This window comes from Cervus canadensis, chromosome 8, assembly GCF_019320065.1.
Source record: "Cervus canadensis isolate Bull #8, Minnesota chromosome 8, ASM1932006v1, whole genome shotgun sequence".
In the NCBI taxonomy this organism is placed as follows: Eukaryota; Metazoa; Chordata; class Mammalia; order Artiodactyla; family Cervidae; genus Cervus; species Cervus canadensis.
This window is the reverse complement of record NC_057393.1, coordinates 47,842,407-47,856,368: the sequence shown is the minus strand read 5'-3', so window position 1 is coordinate 47,856,368 and position 13,962 is coordinate 47,842,407.

Sequence of the window (13,962 nt, the reverse complement as noted above, 5' to 3'; positions counted from 1 at the left end):
TATGAATGTACAAATTGTACTGTTGTCATTCTCTTTTCTGTAGGTCTTCTGAAAATACAGGGACTCATTCTGTTAATCAGCGGTCTTCACTGTCTAGTAACTGTTCCATTGCATTGTTTGGCTGAGTCTCTCAATATCCAGATAATTTATCACATTTTAGAACACAATTTTAGAGTTTTCATTCAAATGGAGAGTACTGATACCAACAATCAGATGATTATGTATACTTCCATTTAATATTTTACCTCTGGCATTTTTCTTCTTTTTCCTCCTAAGGTAAAAATTCTATTGATAATACCTTCAAAATGCTTGCTGTTTCATTTATAATCATCACTGTAGACTCTACATTTTAATTGTAAACTATTAAAGAGATAATATGTTGTTCCCTAGGAATTTATTAACATTACAATAGCCTTAAAAGATTTGTAGATAATTTTGAATCTGTTGAAATATTTATATATGCTAAGTGAGAGAGGGAATCTTAAGTGGATTAATTTCCCCCCTGTTTATAAAAGAAGCATAAGTTCACAGTATAAAATTGAAATAAATCAGACAGTTGGCAAAAATAGAAATTTCCCTAATCCCATGGTTAGAAAACCAATATTCCTATAACTGGGTTTCCCCATGCCCTGGATAATTAAATGTAGAGAAGTTTAAGAAATTTAAGTTATGCCAAATTTTCCTCCATGCCTTTGGATGAGGTCAAGAAAGCTTCAGGTCTAAACTGATTAGAGAACAAGGATTTCATGAGGTTTTGTGATTCTAAACTTCCAAATTCTCCTCCATCTATAGGACTGTATAGATGGTCTTACTCTTAATACTATATTCACACTTTCTCTACTCTCCCCATGCAGTTATTGACACCATACTGCCATCTGCTACTCTTATCTGAGGAGTCTCTTGCTGGTACTAGTTAGTTTTTACATTTTATGACCTTTAGCACCCCATGTAAGTCCCAAAGAATCTAAGTCAGACCTTTTAAGAACATCATGCCAAACCACCGAAATCATTCCTTTGTTTACCATCTATGGAAAAATGCAGTCTTTACCTTTCCTATTATCTTCAGCCTATTTACAGAAGTGTTAACTGATTTCAAGGTCTTATGTGTGCTTTTTAAGAGAGGGAATCTAATTAATTAGCTCAGGCAAAAAACAAAGGCAAATTCTTATTTTGCCTGCTATTCTAATGAGCACTGAATAGAGGAGAAGTTTGGAATAGCCCTTTCATTCTACTCTTGTTGTATTTTATTATTAAACCTCTGCTTGAATATTGATAATATAATTAAATTTATGTCTTCATAATAGACTCTGTTATGTATTTGCTGAAATCAGTGATCAAATTTGTAAGGAATGTGGAAGGGTGATTTATGCTTAAAATATTGGATCATATACCCCTAAAACAATACTAGACAACAGTGTGGGATGGATACAGTTTAAAATACATCAAAATTCCGTAATGTTAACATGTGATTGAAAGGAAAGCTTTTGCAAATCAATCTATGTTAGAACCATGATCATGACAACTGTGTGTTCATTTGCTCAGTTGTATCCGACTCTTTGTGACCCCATGGACTGTAGCTTTCAGGCTCCTCTGTCCAAGGGATTTATCAAGCAAGAATACTGGAGTGGGTTGCCATTTCCTCCTCCAGGGGATCTTCCTGACCCAGGGATTGAAACCACATCTCTTATGTCTTCTGCATTGGCAGGTGGATTCTTTACCACTGCACCACCTGGGAAGTCTGATCATGACAACTACCAGATCATAAACTTTCTAGAACAACAGTCTAGTGTCTGTCTGATCAAGGCAATGACTTAAGTCCTAAATCAGAGCTCAAATAATTTAGCATTAGTCATTTTCATCTCTTACTATGAGTCCCTTGGACTGCAAGGAGATCCAACCAGTCCATCCTAAAGGAGATCAGTCCTGGGTGTTCATTAGAAGGACTGATGCTGAAGCTGAAACTCCAATACTTTGGCCACCTCATGCGAAGAGTTGACTCATTGGAAAAGACCCTGATGCTGGGAGGGATTGGGGGCAGGAGGAGAAGGGAACGACAGAGGATGAGATGGCTGGATGGCATCACCGACTCGATGGGCATGAGTTTGAGTAAGCTCCGGGAGTTTGTGATGGACAGGGATGCCTGGCGTGCTGCAATTCATGGCGTCATAAAGAGTCAGACAGGACTGAGTGGCTGAACTGAACTGATTGTGTAACATGTCTGATACTATGTTACATAGTATCAAAATTGTATAACTGATACTATGAATTGTATCATTCAGAATTGTATGATTGTATACAATTCTATAAACAGAATTGTACAACTGGCCCATAGAAATCAATTAGTAAATTGCAAAAGTAAAGTAGCTTATGTGCATCTTTTATGCTTATGTGCATATCCAAAAGAATAAGAATCTTTTGGATTCTTATTCTTGAAACTATAGTATCTTTTAAAGCTTAAGATCTCATTAGTTTGATATGTGGTATTATGAAAATATATTTAAAATAAAATTTAATTGGGTTTGACATTTACAAATGTGACATGCAATTTAAAATAAATGGTAAGATTTATTTAAAAGTTTCATATCAGAGAATTCCCTAGTGGTCTAGTGGTTAGAACTTGGTGCTCTCACTTGCAGGGCCCTAGTTCCATCCTCAAGTCAAGAAATTAAGGTTCCACAAACTAGGAAATATAGCCAAAAAAAAAGTTTCATATAAGTTTTAAGGAGGCCTTCTTTGACACCTTCAAATAAAGTTCCATCTCCTGAGCCTTTTTATACTTACCCTTTTATAGCATTCATCAGTACACATGTAACTAGTTGTTCTACTTATATTTTCCTTACTAGATGGTAAGGATCCTGAGGGCAGATTTTTTTAAAAAAAAGTATGCCTTATTCTGCATATTATTTTTTCTTTGTTCTGCATCCTCAGTGCCTCACATAGAGTACAATTAGCAGCTGCTCAAAGGATTGTCTTTGAATTGGAATTAATATCCTATTACCTTTCTGCCATGTTAATTTAAATATCTCAAAGACACTTGAAGCTTAGCCTAAGACCAAAGAATTCCATAAAATATCTACTTCTGCTTTATTGACTACACCAAAGCCTTTGACTGTGTGGATCACAACAAACTGTGGAAAATTCTTAAAGAGATGATAATATCAGACCACCTGACTTGCCTCCTGAGAAATCTGTCTGCAGGTCAAGAAGCAACAGTTAGGACTGAACATGGAACAATGTACTGGTTCCAAATTGAGAAAGGAGTACATCAAGACTGGATATTGTCACGCTGCTTATTTAACTTATGTATAGAGTACGTTAAGTGAAATACCAGGCTGGATGAATCTCAAGTTGGAATCAAGATTACCAGGAGAAATATCAATAACCTCAAATATGCAGATGACACCACTCTTATGGCAGAAAGCAAAGAGGAACTAAAGAGCCTCTTGATGAGAGTGAAACAGGAGAGTGAAAAAACTGGCTTAAAACTTAACATTCAAAAAATGAAGATCATGGCATTGGCTCCCATCACTTCATGGCAAATAGACTGGGAAACAATGAAAACAGTGACAGATTGTATTTTGTTGGGCTCCAAAAGCACTGCAGGTGGTGATAGCAGACATGAAAATAAAAGATGCTTGCTCTTTGGAAGAAAAACTGTGATCAGCCTAGACAACATATTAAAAATAGAGAGATGACTCTGCTGACAATGGTCCATCTAGTCAAAGCTATGGTTTTTCCAGTAGTCATTTAAGGATGTGAGAGTTGGAGCATCAAGAAAGCTGAGTGCTGAGGAATTGATGCTTTTGAACTGTGGTGTTGGAGAAGACTCTTGAGAGTCCCTTGGACTGCAAGGAGATCAAACCAGTCAATCCTCAAGGAAATCAGTCCTGAATATTCATTGAAAGGACTGATGCTGAAGCTGAAGCTCCAATGCTTTGGCCACCTGATGCAAAGAACTGTCTCACTGGAAAAGACTGTGATGTTGGGAAAGATTGAAGGCAGGAGGAGATGACAGAGGATGAGATGGTTGGATGGCTTGATGGACATGAGTTTGAGCAAACTCTGGGAACTGGTGATGGACAGGGAAGCCTGGCATGATGCAGCCCATGGGGTTTCAAAAAGTTGGACATGACTAAGTGACTGAACTGAACTAAGACCAAAGCAATGAGCTCCCTGGCTTCCCTTGATATCCTACTCTCTACGGTGAACTCCTCCTATATTTCCCCATCTACATATGTAGTGGCATCATGCATCCAGAAACCTGGGTACCATTCTTTACACCTTGATCCCTTTCTCCGATGGCTTTAAAAATTTCTTTTTTTGGCTGCACCATATGGCATGTTGGATCTTAGTTCTTGGACCAGGGATCAAACCTGTGTCCCCTGCATTGGCAGCTGGATTCTTAACCACTGGACAACCAGGGAAGTCTCTCCTATGGCTTACTAATGCTTACATAATGTCCTTTCATGTCTATTTATTCCACTGCCATCACCCTGTTCAAAGCTTTTATTTAACTAGTGGAACAGTCCTCTGACTGGGCTTGAGGTTTTGTTTTTTGTTTTTTTTTTTAACCTCTCTCTCCCCTGCTTTAGCCAGATGGATCTTTTCAATAAAATGCAAATATAATAATTTCACCCCCAAAAATAAAATAAAAACGAAAAAGAAAAAAAAAAAATTTTCACTCCCTCAAGTAAAAGCATGTTTAATGGCTTCCTATATGCTGGGGTTTTAAGTTCAAGCTGCTATACCGGGCTCATAAATTACTTCTTTATGTAGTCTCTACTCTCCTTAGTTTCATCTCTTATGAGATTCTCTCCTACTTTAGTTCTCATCAGACTGTGGTAACATGCCATGACTGTTCAGATTTTGGAGAAATTGCGTCACAGGCTGTCCCCTTTGCCTTCACTGTTATTTGTTCATTAATTAATATAACTTCTCTTCCAGAACTTTCTCTCACCCTCCAAGTTGATGTTAGGTGCTCTTTCTGTATATATTCACCCTCTATTTCAATTTAATGTTTTATCTGTCATTTCCTTGTATCTCATTTTATGATAAGATCATTAGATTAAAGCCTGTGTCTGTCATTCATAGATAAGTTATGGTACATACTAGGCACTTAAATATTTGAATTAATGAACAGATAAAAGATTGTTAAGGGGAACCACTGAATGATATTAAGAAAGAGAAGAACAAAACCATATTTAGGATGATTGTAATAAAATTGGCTCTGGGGCCAGAAAGACATGTATTTGTATCCCATCTCTACTTTTTACTAGTATATAATCTTGAGCAAGTGACTTAATCTTCAGAGCTGCACGTTCTTCATTTTTAAGAATATAAGTAATGACATTAAAAAGGAAATTCTTTTTGTTTGACTTTTAGACATTATGAAAAATCATTTTAACTGAGTTGTGTTGACCTGAAAAAAAATAGACTGCCAGTTATTGGCCTAGCAAAAAAAAACGATTTATTCAGTATCAGAAGGGAATTGCAATTTGGGGTCTGCAGCCATGGCAAGTCACATACGAGTCTCTGTGCAGCAGTGGAAGGAGAGCACTTTTATAGAGGGGAAAAGGAATTTGGGAGGGCTACAGTAAACCAAGAGTTTCATTGGCTGAGGACTTACTAGAAAGGAAGAGGAATCTTTCTTCTTCCTCTTGGGCTCTGTTATTGTCATTCATGAGAGCTCTACCATCAGGCTTCTTGACTCTTATATGATAAAGGTTTCTATTTATAGGGATACCTTGTTTTATAGTCTTTTCCAGATGCTATGTTTATTTTTTTATTATAAGTTGAAGGTTTGTGACAACCTTATATTGAACAAGTCTTTTGGCACTATTTTTCCAACAGTGTTTGCTCACTTCATGTCTTTGTGTCACATTTTGGAAATTCTTGCAATATTTAAAATTATTATACTTTTTAATGGTGATCTGAGATCCTTGATGTTGCTATTATGAAAAGACTATGATTTGTTGAAGGCTCAGATGATGGTTAGCATTTTTTAACAATAAAGTAGTTTTAAAATTAAGGTGCACATTTTTATAGACAAAATACTTAGTAAAGTATACATAGTTTTCATATGCACTGGGAAATCAAAAAAATTCATGTTACTCACTATATTGTGATTTTTATTTTATTGTAGTAGTCTGGAACTGAGGCCTAATTTTCTCCAGGGTGTGCCTGTATTAATTTTTTTACATTGTCCCTTTTGATCAAGATCTTTCTTTGAAAAGATGGCTGATCAAAATTAGGTTTTCCATTTTCCGTGACTTTTTTCTCCCTCAATCCCAAGAATGACCTTTCCTTGGTGTAGGGTCTCACATTGGAGGGGAAAATTATCAGCCTTTTGAGGTAACATTAAAGCAATAAGGAAGGTTAAGTGAAAACACTCAGGCTCTTTTATCTAAAGTTGGTATATTATCAGGATCACAGACACTGGATATCATCTGAAACACTGTCGTCATCAAAGGGGTGATAACAAGATTCCAATAGGATATCAAGGGAAAGGTATCTCATCAGAAGTTTTCTGCTTCACTTCTGGGATATCTTTACTCTCAGACCACCAGATGATGTGTGGGTCCAGTCAGAGGTTAGTGCTTCCTTTAAATGTCTTGTGAATCCAAAAGTCTTTTATTTGAAGTTTGGTGGCACAAGGGTTGGTTAGCAATGCCTGATGTGGTTCTTTCCAGTGAGGTTGAAGACAGTTCTTTTAGAGGTATCCTTTCCAGTAGTTGAAATCTCCAGGTTGCCAAGTGTGATGTTTAAAGTCTTTGTCTCCTGAAGTTGCACTGTGAAAGGATTGTTCTACCAAAACAGTTACTTTTAATAGAAGCGATTAGAGCTTTGCAATATTGGAATATGTCTCCTTTTATGAGTTGTAGGTCAAAATAAGTAGGAACCAAGTGCATTGGATATCCTGTGACTGTCTCAATAATGAGAGTTTATGAATTTAAAAGGGATGGATCTAAGATTTAGAAGGACCAACAGCAGTACTTTTGGCCAATGTACATGGAGGGGCCTCTACTAGTTTTACCACTGATTCTTAATGATGCTGTTAGTGCATTTGACTCTACCAGAGGACTGAAGAGTCAGCAGAGTCGGACATGGCTGACCGACTGAACTGACTGACTGACTGAAGGTGAAGAAGGAATTCATAGGGCCTGGACTCCATCTCAGGCTTGTCCGTGCTGGTCTTGCGCGGCCACCTCTCCAGTGGACTCTCAACTCTGTGCTTGGAGCCTGTGGGAATGACAATGGAAGGATAAGACCCCCTCTGGGCAGGGGAATCTTGAAGATCACATCCAGGTTACTCATTGCCTAAGAGAAAACAGACACTAATCACCCCTGCCTCCCAACAGTATCTATCAGAATGTAACCACAGGCTTATTGGTTATTAACTGGTTGGAATGTAACCAGGGCTTATTGATTATTAACTGTTTGAACACATAACACGTGAATGATGGGGTTATTGCAATTGTATTTACCCTTCCTTTGTAAGCCTCAAGGGATTTGGGCTGGTGGGTTTGGACACATACACAAGGGGTATAAAAGATTTTCACAAATGCTGGACGGGGTCCTTGGCTAAGAGGAGACTCTGCCTTGGGCCCGCCGGCGTAATAAACCGCACTCCACTATCTGCATTGTCCTTCTGAGTGAGTTTGTTTCCCGGAGAGCGTGGCTATAACAAAGGTAGTAAGCACAGTGAAGTATTGTGAAAAGTGAAGTTGCTCAGTCGTGTCTGACTCTTTGCGACCCCATGGACTGTAGCTTACCAGGTTCCTCTGTCCATGGGATTTTCCAGGCAAGAGTACTGGAGTGGGTTGCCATTTCCTTCTCCACATATTGTGAAACTGGTCAAAAAGCGCTTATGGTTGAAGTACCTTGTTGCAGGAAAGAGCCAATTCTGACTCCTTGTTGGATATGTTTCTTTGACTTTAAGCTTTACTTGTCATTGCTTTTGTTATTACAGTCATACATAATAGCCTGCCTCAGGGAACCCTGCCCCTCTGCCTGACTGTTTAACTAAATTGCCTTTGTTTAGCTCACTGGGAGATAATCTGACCTTTCCCATTTGTGAATGGCTTCGAAAAAGAAGAGATTAACACATTCCCTCCCAGAAGTTGGCCATTCCAGGAGAGATTTGCAAGATAATGGCGTTTTTTCTTTGCTTCCTCACTCCTCCCTCTCTCTGTTCTATAAAAGAAACTGGCATTCAGACCCTGACAAGACGTTTATTTTGAGACATTAGTCTTTTATCTTCTTGGTCACCTGGCTTTCCCAATAAAGTCATATACCTTGCCTCAACACCTTGTCTCTGATATATTGGCCTGTCATGCAGAGAGAAGAGCAAGATCGGACTCAGTAACACTTGACCAGTAAAATAAGTTCATCTGTCACCAGGTGAACTGCTCCAGAGGAGTTACCTAGGTGAGAATAATCTTTTCCAAAAGGATGTTAACCACAGAAGATGCAGTAGCCTATTTGCAAGGGAAGATTTTGGTCCAATGTGGAAGCATACAGAATGTGAATAAAATGTTTTTATATCCATGAGATGTGAGAGGTTCAATGAAATTTGTTTGTTGGAACTTGAATGGTCCATTAGGTGATTTAAAATGTCTAAGAGCAGTATAAACAGGTTTATTTGGATTGTAATTTGGACAAATGGGACAAGTGAGGTATGTACTTGTTGTGGCCTTCTTAGTGTTTTCTATCAAAATTGATGAGTAAATGCTATCATTTTGTCAGTAGAACAATAGTTTAATGCATGTACATGGTGAGGAGTGGGAATTTCATAGTGTCTCCAGTAGGACTAGATTGTTATTTGGTCCAGATCAGAGCTTTCTCCTTTTATCAAATCAACAATCTGAATTTCCAATATTGTTTTTCCTTTTCTGAGGCCAATTGTTGGGCTTCTCTAGCCAATTTTTTAAAGTTATCATTTGGGGGAATGTCCCTTTGGACCATGACAGAGGTTTGGCTACTGCTGGCCCCTCTAAGGGAACCATTCCTCACAGAAATGTCAGCAAGGTGTTTTCCTTAGCTTTCAGAGAGTCAAGTTTAGAATTTTCTGGAATCTTAGTAATGGCTAAAGGACAGTTAAAAGTATTGCATTTAATAATTCCTGAACTTAGGACTGTTTTAAATTTTATTTTCACTGGAAGTAAGGAAATCACTTTGTTTCTACATTAAAAATCATGAACTACTCCAAAAGCATTTCTAGTATCAGTATAAATATTGGCAGTTTTGTTCTTGGCTAAAGTGCAGACCTATATAAGAGTGTATAATTCAGCCTGTTGAGGTGAAGCAGCCGTAGGTAAAGATGCTGCCTCAGCAACATCAAAAGGAGTTGCAGTAGCATACCCAGCACCGTATTTGCCATTGTCACCTCTGAAATAAGAATCATCACTGAATGGTGACAAGTTGGTGTTACTTAAAGGAATCTTCTGCAGATCATCATGAGGAGTCAGGATGTAGTCCCCCCCGTGTTAAGCAGCTTTGAGGTAGTTTGTTGGTGATGGAGAGGAGACAAGTAGCTGGGTTAAGGTTTAAAATGGTAAAAAAAAAAAAAAAAGTGAAGAGCAGTTAACAAAAGAATTTCATACATGAGGCAACTGGCTAAGAAATGTCGACTGCGATGAGAATTTAGAACTTCTACTGCATGACGTACAAATGCAGTTAAAGAGGATCCTACTAGGATTGTCCTAGTGACTTTAACCAAAAGGGCAGTGGCAGTAGTGGCTGTAAGGTGGGAGGGGTGTTGGGCATCTCTGTGCTACAGGGTCCTGTTGCTGGCTATCATTCCTCATGGGTCAATGGGTAGTCTTTGTATTTTGGGGTGAGTACTTCAAGGGTGTTCCTTTTCTTTTCATCACAAAGGGAAATGGGAATCTGATGTTTGGAATGTCTGAGGTCAGGTGGCTTTATCAAACTCTCTTTTAAAGCCTTAAAAGCTATGTCATCCGCTTCTTCCCATAAAACTGGCTTGGATTTGTTATTAAGTAAAGCAGAGATTTCGCCATAAGAGAGAAATTTGGAATCCAATTTTGGCAATAACCAAATAGCCCAAGAAAACCTTACTTTGGGGTTTTAGGAAACTGAGGACACCATAAAGTCTATCTGGATCTAGGTGTAGCCCTAGTTCTGATAACACACACCCTACATATTGAACCTGGGTGGGGCAAACTGCAGTTTTTCTTTGGTGACCTTTTGTCTCTTTAAGGCTAAAGGCTCTAGCAAGTGGCTGCTGTCTTCCTATGAGGAGGTTTGAGAAGGAGAGCAAAGAAGCAAATCATTCACATATTGCAACAAAGTAGAACCCTAGGAACTCTATATGATCCAGATCAGCCTTCAAAATTTGTGAGAAATAAGGGCTGTCTGTATACCCTGAGGCATTACTGTCCAGGTGAATTGTTTTTCTTCCCAAGTGAAGGCAAAAAGGAATTGGCTAGCTTCATCAACTGGAGTACTGAATAACACACTCCATAAATCAATTACAATTTACTTCCCATGGTAATGGATGTTAGTTATGTGTGAGAGCTAGGAACAGTAGGCTGTTGAAGGATAACAATGTTTCTTGCTCAGAGGTCCTGGACAAACCTGCACCCTCAGCCTTTAGGTTTTCTCACTAATAAAATAAGAGTTACACAGGGACTAGTACAAGAAATATTGAATCCTTGAGGCTTATAGTCTTCTATTAAGGCTTCATGCCTTGAAACACTTCTTTACTTATAGGATATTCATTAATTCTGGAAGGAGATTTTGAGGGATTTATTTGAATCTTGATGGGAGATGTGCTGTGAATTTTTCCAATATCAGGTGAAGATTTTGCTCATAAGGAGGTTGGCAGTCGATTCAATAGAGACAAAATGGTCAGTATTTTGAGAAATAGCTTTAGTATTATCAGAAATGGAAGAAATAGAAGTAGCCTGGTTGGCTATTTTGATGACTATTGTCAAATTCTAGTATTAGTTCCTCCTTGTTGAAGAAATTCTATCATGACACTTCTCTAAGAAGTCTCAACCTGATAAATGGATAGGGCTGGAGGAACTAAGGAGAAAAGGATGTGGATCTCTCATAGAGCCAAAACAAAAGGGAAATAGATTCAGAAACAGAAACCTCTTGCAGTTCGTCAAGATCCCAACTATGTGAACTGTTTTAGTACTCTAAGCCAGGGCTGCTTGGGGTTGAAACCTGAGAATGTGGCTCTTGTGTCAATTAGGACTGGAAGAAATTCACCCCCAATCTGGAGAGATGTTCCTCCAAGGCAGGTAAGAGGGAGGACTGGAAAGAGCCCCTGTACTTCCTCAAAGCCCTGCCATTAGAATTGAGAGGATGTTGAGAAGCCTGATGAGAGGGCTGAAGGTGCCTAAAATGCTTAAATTTGTAACAGTCTATTTTCCAATGTCCTGGCTCTTTGCAATGATAGCCAGAACTATTTTTTTTTTTAATTGGTTTTATGTAGGGGCCTTCAACTGCTGGAGTTGATGATTAGAAATTTTATCTGCCTGCCTTTAGGTGACTCAACTAGAATGTGAGAGAGCTGAATTGCCAGATTAATTAAATCTGGAGTAGACATGTTTTCCATTCCACCTTGATTCTTTTTACTAAAAGAGAAAGATCTTGTTTCAGTCCATTAATAAATACAGAGTTAAAAGCCACCCGGGTGGACTGAACATCTGAAGGGAGACCAGAATTTTTTTTTCAGCCAGCCTGTATGTCCTCACATAGCCTTTCCTCCATGTCTGCTGCTTATGCCCATGAGAAGCAGAGAGAGAGAGAATTTTTTTTTTTTCCTTTAATTCTGTGATCTTGTGTTGTAAGTTCATTTTTGGTTAAATTTAACCTGTGAGAATCTTACGGCACTAGATTGAGGATGCTTTCCTCCAGAGAGGATTTGCATCTGTTTTCAGCCAAAGGCTCAGTTGTTAAAGACTTGGAACCTATTACATCCCCTTCCAGAGTCTTGGTCTAATGCCACACAGCCTCAGGCTCAAGTCTTATACCTGCCGCTGTGTCAGTCAGTAGCAAAGGAAGGGGAAGACACTGGGGGACAGCAGAACACCAGAAGCCTCATAACACATTTGGTTTATTGCAGAATGGAGACAATTCGTGTCTTGTTTCTGAGAAAGCGGCAAGATTGTCCATTTCTCTTTGCCCAGGCCCATGGACATAGCTTATGGGCAGTAGGTTAGAGACGGTAATTTGGTAAATCTAGGCAGGAGACTTGAGACAGGCAGCACAATGCTGTCTCACTTTCAGACTGACCTGCTGCTAGTGCATAAGGCTTCGTTCTTTCTCTGCTGTTTTCTGTGGTTCTACTCTGGGGCTTTATTTACAGTAAATATATCTCTGTAGGTGTATCTGAACCTAGTACTTTATAGCTTCATCAGTTCTCTGTTCACTATTGATTCAAAATTAAAATTTTTGATCTTATTTTCTATGTTTATAGAGGATTTTAATTTTTTTTCCATAAATACACTTTACCATGCATAATATACTTTAAATAATCTATGACCGTTTTCACTTACTTCACGTTTTACCTTTAACCTCATTTCATATGTCTAGGAAAGCAAGAGTCTTTTTACTTCCAGGCAACTGAGTTTGACTCAAGTAGACAGTAGTTCTGAGTTTGTCCCTGAGGATGGCCACTGCTTGAAATGCTGTGAGGTGAGATTTCTATTCCATCCTTCAGAGAATACTTAATACTGTTTAAAAAAAAAGAAAAAGAAAAAGAAAAAAGTTGGCCAGTGTCTTTGTTGCTTTAGGAAAGAAGCCAGATTGTAAATAGTTCTAGAATATAGTCATTGACTCAGAGGGTTTAACTTAAGGATGCATGATATTAAATCAAAGAACATTTGGCATCAGGCGACTTGGACTGATGTCCTAACTGTGTGAATATTTAGTTTGTGGCCTAATTTCCATTACTGATAAAACATGGCTTCTGTAATAGATAGCATCTAATATCCCTGCCAGCCCTGGCATTCTGTGATTAAGGAATGAGGTATTTACGTCTATTATTTAGATCACAGTTTAAAAACGCTTCTTAATGATCAAAACCCCTGTTGATTCCCAGTTTTCATCCCTAAAGAAGTTCATCTCTAAATTTGTTCAGAGATGGGGCCTTACAGTCTGTATTTTTAAGCACTTTCCTGAGGTGAACCAGGTTATATGATAAAGATCTAAATCAAACCATAATGAGATGAGTAAAGCCTGGAGCAATGGGTCAATACTGTGACTCAGAAACTTAAAATAATTTTTCTTTATAAATGTATAAAACCTAAGTTATGAAAAACTTAGAAAATACAATAAATATAGCAAAAAAAATTTTTTTTCATTTTATTTTTTTAATTAATTTATTTTTTTCATTTATTTTTATTAGTTGGAGGCTAATTACTTTACAATATTGTAGTGGGTTTTGTCATACATTGACATGAATCAGCCATGGATTTACATGTATTCCCCATCCCCATGCCCCTCCCCCCTCCACCTCCTGCTCCACCAATTCTCTGGGTCTTACCAGTGAGCAGGCCTGAGCACTTGTCTCATGCATCCAGCCTGGGCTGGTGATCTGTTTCACCCAGATAAATAAAATGTTTCGATGCTGTTTCCGTTCAAACATCCCCCCTCGCTTCTCCCACAGAGTCCAGAATTCTGTTCTGTACATCTGTGTCTCTTTTTCTGTTTTGCATATAGGGTTATCATTACCATCTTTCTAAATTCCATATATATGCATTAGTATACTATATTGGTCTTTATCTTTCTGGCTTACTTCACTCTGTATAATGGGCTCCAGTTTCATCCATCTCATTAGAACTGATTCAAATGAATTCTTTTAATGGCTGAGTAATATTCCATGGTGTATATGTACCACAGCTTCCTTATCCATTCATCTGCTGATGGGCATCTAGGTTGCTTCCATGTCCTGGCTATTATAAACAGTGCTGCGATGAACATTGGGGTGCA